The following is a 6451-nucleotide window of genomic DNA, read 5'->3' as shown; positions in this document are numbered from 1 at the left end:
CATCCCTCGGGTGCTCCCCCCACCACAGCCACAAGCCCACTGCATCCGCTCCCAAGCACCCACCGCGTCCCTTTGGATGACTTATTTAAAGCTTCTGCTCCCCCCCATCCCCTCACTAACCCCCCAGTGACTCTGGTTCCCAAGGTCTCCTAGCCTTCCCGCAGGCAGGGAGGATGCATCTGCTAAAGCCATCAGCTGCCGGCTGTACACATCAGACCTATAAAAAGCAGCTCAGCCTGGGACCCAGCTCACCAGCTTGCAGAGCTGGGGTAGATCCCATCCCACCATCCCTGAGACCCTGGGTCCCCATGCACAGCCCTGAGACTCACCAGCAGCCCCAAAATCCGTGCAGAGAATGAATCCCAATGCCTCTGAAGCTAAGCTGAGGCAGTGCTGATCACAGGACGTATATGGGCAAAGCAGACCCGGATCTGGGAGAGCATAAACTTGGTATTTATCTCCATAGAGTGACATCAAGGCATTTCTGCACAGCATGCTGCTTCCCGGACTGCTCTGTTTATACTGCATGGAATAAACATACCCCGAGGAGCTTGACCCCATGTGTGCCACATCCCGAGATGATGCTCTGACCGCTTGCCAAGCAGGAAAGCTCTGCCCTTTCCGCCATCCTCAGGGGACTTTGATGTGCATCAACACTGCCCATGCCACTGGGCCTGGTGGAGGGACTATGGGAGCTTTGCTGGGTGCTCTGAGCAACGCGGTTGGGTGCTGGTGGCCTCCCAAACTGAAAAGGTCCTTGCAGACCCCTGTGCTTCCCACCTCACATGCGCCAAAGCAGCTTGTGCTCCCAAGCAGGACTTTGCCCATAGACATGGACATATCAGACCAGACTTGCCATTAACGAAGCACTACCGAGATGTCCAGTTAAGCAGCTATTTATGTGTCTGCAACATAGGACCCTTAGAATGGTAAATGCTCTTGCCAAATACATTTAAAGAAGCTACGTGACAACTCTTGATACACTAGCAATCAAAATGATGTCTGATGATAGGACCTGAAATATGGGCACTGAATAAAAGATAGATTTATGAAACACCTACAGGCTCTATGTCTTTTCATATGGCTGTTTCGTAAGGTCCTTTTTTGGTATACTGCTGTAAGTGGGGCATCAACACTTGTCTTGGAGCATTAATAGTAAATAATAATAATAATAGGATAGGAAACATAAAGCAAAGTTTTCCTGTAGGCTTCCATTAAAAAGTCTACATGGAAGTAGAAACTCTACCCTTAAAACCCCAAGAACATCTCCAGAATTGTATACTATTCAATATAGGTCACATTTGGAGCCTAAATCATTTGGCAGCATCATCTCATATCACAGCTGTGGAAAATATAATTGGGATAAAATGGAATTCAAATCCTTCCCGCTGGCAAGCTCATCAACTAAGCCAATGGATAAATGGGCATGGAATCCATGAGAGCAAACAGCTCCCTAGAACCCAAGATTGGCTTTTTAAAGAGAAATAGGGTGTTTTTTCCCAATCTTTCCTTGTAGAAACAGCTGTAGGATGTCATCGTCCCACTGAGTCAGCGCAGGATGGAGCAGGAAGGAGCCAGCCTCCGTAGCTTAGTGGGTTGTGAACTTCAAAGCTGAATTTAGCGCGTCGAATGTTGCTGCTGGTAGTGCTGGGGAGCTTTCATCTGCGTCTGACAAGCCAAGTAGCTCACAGTGTGTGAGTTCCGTGGGCATCTTGCTGCGTTGCAGGGAATCTGCTGCTCAAACAGATGGGTGGCAGAGCAGCATCGTTTCCACAATTGGCAGAGAGTGGGTACAACCCCGAGCAACTTCTCTCCTTGTTTCCTGCAGTGAGGGAATCCCCACAGCAGGGAGACGGAGGGAACCCGAGCTCCATTTCAGCTGGGGGTGCTCCTAATACATTCCCAGGGATGCTGTTTTGGAGGAAGGACGGACTCATCACAGTGCTGCTGCATGGCAGCGGAAGCACGCTCCACTCTTAACAACTGCAAAGCCCCAGGACAAACTGGAAGGCTGGTAGCTTTACATTCACAACAGCATCATTACACAAATGTAAGTCTTTACTTTGAATCTCCAGCACTCAATTCAGGCTCATTTTGTTCCTGGACCTCCTGCTTTACCTTAAAGGAAGCCTTGGGCTGTGTGAGTACAGTCTGAGCAGTCATGGGTTGCTGGAATAAGGAGCTGGTGAGGAGAAGGCCAAGCCTGCAAATCCTCTCTCCAATAGTATATGGGCAGCAGAGTCACCAAAGTCACCAGTTTTCTCTGCATGCAAGAGCTGCAGGATTTCGTCTAAGCATCTGATATGAAACAGTGTTTTGAAGTACATACGTGGGCTGGGTGTTAGGTTTTTTTTGAAACCATGGCCCAAAATCGAGCAAAAATAAACAGGTCATAAATGTATTTAGGCTGGGAAGCAGAAGAACAGCCTTCCAGCTGGAGGAGCTGCTAGGATTAAGATAAGGCTCCAGAAATTTCTGAGCACATTCTTCCCAACATAAGTAGGGTGCAGATGGGGATCCAAGAGGCCTAACAGGGGACAAGGGTGGTCTCTGGAAGCCTGGGAAGATCATGGAATCCCAGACTAGTTTGTGCTGAAAGGGACCTTAAAGCTCACCCAGTCCCAGTGAAGAGCTTCTGCCTAAGAGCTCATCTCAACCTCTCCTCTGTCAGTTTAAAGCCATTCCCCTTGTCCTGTCCCTACAGACCCTTGTCCAAAGCCCCTCTCCAGAGGGACCCTTTAGGCACTGGGAGCTGCTCTAAGGTCTCCCTGAGCCTAAAGTAACTCCTACGATAAACTTTGCTTGAGGTAAAGAAGCAAAGGAGCTCCCCACATCTCCCCCTTCCAGAAACAACCACTCGGTTCTGGGATTGCCAAACCTATCCAGGACTTCAGAGCCTCTTTGCCAAGTGCAAAGGATCACCTTGTGCTCTGTTCTGAACCCCTGAGCTGTCCCTGTCCCCTTTTACACCCATGCAGGGTGCATCTGACCTTGGGAAGGACAAGGGGTAACGGGTTCAAACTCAAACAGGGGAAGTTTAGATTGGATATAAGGAAGAAGTTCTTTCCTGTGAGGGTGATGAGGCACTGGAATGGGTTGCCCAGGGAAGCTGTGAATGCTCCATCCCTGGCAGTGTTCAAGGCCAGGTTGGACAGAGCCTTGGGTGAGACGGTTTAGTGTGAGGTGTCCCTGCCCATGGCAGGGGCGTTGGAACTGGATGATCTTAAGGTCCTTTCCAACCCGAACTATTCTATGGTTCTATGATTCTAGACCAAAAGCCCAGCTTAAATCCTAAAACAGGACTTAAGCAAGACTTCAGTAATGCCTGGAATGAGTTTTCCTGCTGCGAACCGAGGAGTGAAGCTGTGTTGCCAGAGCCAGCACTATAAATGGGCATTACTTACTGATCAGATCTGGCTAAAAGCATTTCACTGCAGAGAAGGTGGTGCTCAGCCTCATGAAAGGAGCATGAATGGAGTCACCTTCAAAACCATCCATTGCCATGGGGGCAATACCACCGCAGGAGTTTGTAAAGGGGAAGGGACTGATGTGCGTGACTCTGTTTTGGGTGCTTTTGGTTCTTGCATTGCAGCCAGCTGCCTCCCCAGCACAGTTCCCTTTTGCTCATTGGACTTCCTACTTCCCTGCATTACGCACACAACAGAGGAACCTTTGTGTGGTGGCAATCTGTTTTTTTCCAAGAGGGAGGTTTATATTCACTGCACAAACTTATTGCTTATGAAATGTTACAAACCAGGGCTAGAGAGCAGCCGAAAATGTCAGTTTGCCGCTGAGTTTGGTGGGAGGCTGATGGGGGGAGGACCAGGGGGTCTGCTGAGAGCAGCAATCTCAGCTGTGCGAATGATTCAGCACATAGATGCTTCAGGATCAGGAGGTAAAAGAGTTGGGGAGGGCTTGTTACTGGAACTCTTTTGCATGACGGGCACTAAAGGAACCAATCCTTGCTGGTTTGGATGGAGTGAAGCAAACAGGGATGCTTACACCCTTGCTCTGTCTGGTCTGCAGTTTCCAGCCCAGCCCCTGACCCGAGCTATGCTCCCAACGCATTCCTCTGGGAATCTGGTTCACCAGCCCCTATGTCCTACCTACATCCCATCACCAGTGACATCAGAGCTCTGATTTGTCAGAACAACACAAATATGAGCTACCAGCCTCCCCAAGGGCCTGACCTGCTCCTGGGACAGCTTCTCCTCTGCCTTACTACTCTGTGCATTGTAACCCATGCACTCCAAGGGTAATTTCAGTGGAGATCATTGTGTAAAACGGCCTTGTGCTGAGCAGAAATGTGGCAACAGAAAGGATCTGACTCTGCAGGAAGCACAGATTGCTGGTGCTGGTCACAGATATCCCTTGGGATCGTGAGCCAACCTCCAGTGACGTTACGAAGAGGCTGTGTGCTCCCAGGGAAGGCAGGATCAGCCCGTTGGACTCATCCTGACCTCCAGCAGAACCAAACCTCCATACGGAAAACCTCTGCAAAGCTCCAGGCTTCCTTGCATGTCTCCAATTCCTTCCTTACAGCAGAATAGTTCAAGTCTGAGGCTGCCTTGCCTATCACCCCATCGATACATACATCTCTCTGACAAGGCTGACTTCAACAAAAGCCTGACAGGCATAATTATGAGAATTAATGGCCTTCAGCAATTACCCTTGTTCCTGCAGCTCGGTGGTGGGAAACAGCAAGCCAGGAGCAGAGTTTCCAGGCCTGGAACATGGTTTAGTGTGAGGTGTCCCTGCTCATGGCAGGGGGGTTGGAACTGGATGATCTTAAGGTCCTTTCCAACCCTAACTGTTCTATGATTCTATGATCAAGTGCAGGGTCTGTGTTTTATTCCCCCTTCAGCAACGAGCACTTTGCTCAGAGCTGACAGAGCTATTGTTTGGTTTTCTAGCCATAGGATTGCCCTAACTATGAAATACGTGTCCCTGCCAGGCCTCAAACACATCCTGCATGGAGATACAGGGCATCAGCTGAAAATCCCTGCTGGGAAAAGGCAAAAGAAGTCCGATAAATGAAGGTGGATTCTGTGGTGGCCTCGCACAACGGGAGGGGAAAAGAATCTCTAAGAAAAGAAGTTGGGTCACTCATTGTTTCTGGCAGCACTTGAGCACATTTTGCTTATCCAGGGATCGTCATAGGGAGGGGATGATTTTAAGGTCGCATTAAAGTTCCCTCCCTCCTCAGTTCTCCCGATGCCAGGCTGCCTCCCTGCAGCCTGAGGGCCCTCCTAATGGAGCTGCATTTCAGCTTCTTATTTCATGTCCTTTCTTCCCTTTATGGGCTATTTTTAACAGACGTTTACCCAGCTCACCGCATGTGGTCAGTGCTGCTCTGGGTACTGCTGCCCCCGGCAAGTCAGCCCGAGCAAGGGACAGACACAGCGCTGGCTGCCCAGGAGGGGAAAGCATCACTTGTGGCCCTGATCCACCTTCCATGGCCGTGATCTGATGAACACTAAGCTGGGATAAAGCAGCCCTGCAACCTGCACCCCCTGTGCCAGCTCCTGTGCCTGCATCACAGCAACAGGATGCAGAATGAGGTGGAGGTTACCCGGGCTGAGCTGGTCCCCCAGGCACTGTGTAGGCTGCGGTCTGCCCATGGTGGTTGTGCCATGAGAGCTCCTTCCTGCCCTGCCTGGAGCCTGTGGGCATGGGGCATCACCAGTGCAGCTGTGATGGGGATGGAGGTGCTGCTTTCTCCATTAGACCAGTTACAACTTCCTAACCTGGATGTCTCAAGCATTCCTGAGCACAGATCTCCAGGGCATTGACTCCCAGATGATGCATGGCCAGGAGGTAATTTATGAGCTGGGTGGGACTTTGCTCCTGGTGCAAAGCATGACTAAAGGGCTGAGCCCAGAAGAGCTTCTTTGGACTCTATTGCATGGGGTTTTCAGGGGGAAGCAGTTGTGAGATACAAACCCCTTCTGCAACTCCAACCTGTAACCCATTGCTCTGTTGTCAAGGTCTGTCCTGGTGTTAAGCAGAAGCTGCTGAAAGATGGATTGAATGTGAGGAGGAGAAACCCATCAGCCAGGGGCAGGATCTCTGGCAAAGGGATCAGAGAAGGCCGAAGTGTGTTAACACACATGTTCTGCACAGGGCTCTGCAGGGGTTATTTGGAGGCTGTGCTTCCACAGCCAGCCTGCTGCTAATGAAGGTACCCCATGGCTTCCAATGAGCTCTGCAGAACTGCAGAGATGGCAGGAAGATGGGAGCTGCCTAAGGAATGCTCCAGCTTTTCCCAGTAGGAAGAACCCAGCCCAGCTCCTGGTGCAGTGATGTGTGTAGGGATGCTCACTGCAGCCCTTCTCCTCCCATCCCGTCACTCACTGCTGCAGGAAAACTTGCCATGCTTAATGCATCAGAAAAGCAGTGTTTAAGAACAGTTTATCCACATGAAAACCAGCTCCCAGCAATGCTGCCAAGG

At 50.4% G+C, this 6451-nt stretch overlaps 1 long non-coding RNA gene across 1 annotated transcript; it reads left to right on the top strand.

Annotated features, from left to right (window-relative positions):
• The first annotated feature begins 117 nt into the window (after positions 1–117).
• On the top strand, positions 118–4649 carry LOC133262534 (uncharacterized). Its single transcript, XR_009741340.1, has 3 exons — positions 118–2014; positions 2848–3014; positions 3279–4649. It is a non-coding gene; the product is annotated as an uncharacterized LOC133262534 (long non-coding RNA).
• Positions 4650–6451: the final 1802 nt, after the last annotated feature.

The sequence above is a fragment of the Pezoporus flaviventris genome, unplaced genomic scaffold, assembly GCF_033815535.1.
Source record: "Pezoporus flaviventris isolate CSIRO_AGI_PZ_B2104156 unplaced genomic scaffold, CSIRO_AGI_Pfla_v1 ptg000213l, whole genome shotgun sequence".
Lineage (NCBI taxonomy): Eukaryota > Metazoa > Chordata > Aves > Psittaciformes > Psittacidae > Pezoporus > Pezoporus flaviventris.
Note: the sequence above shows the minus strand (reverse complement) of the source record. Positions and strands in the feature narration are given on the sequence as shown.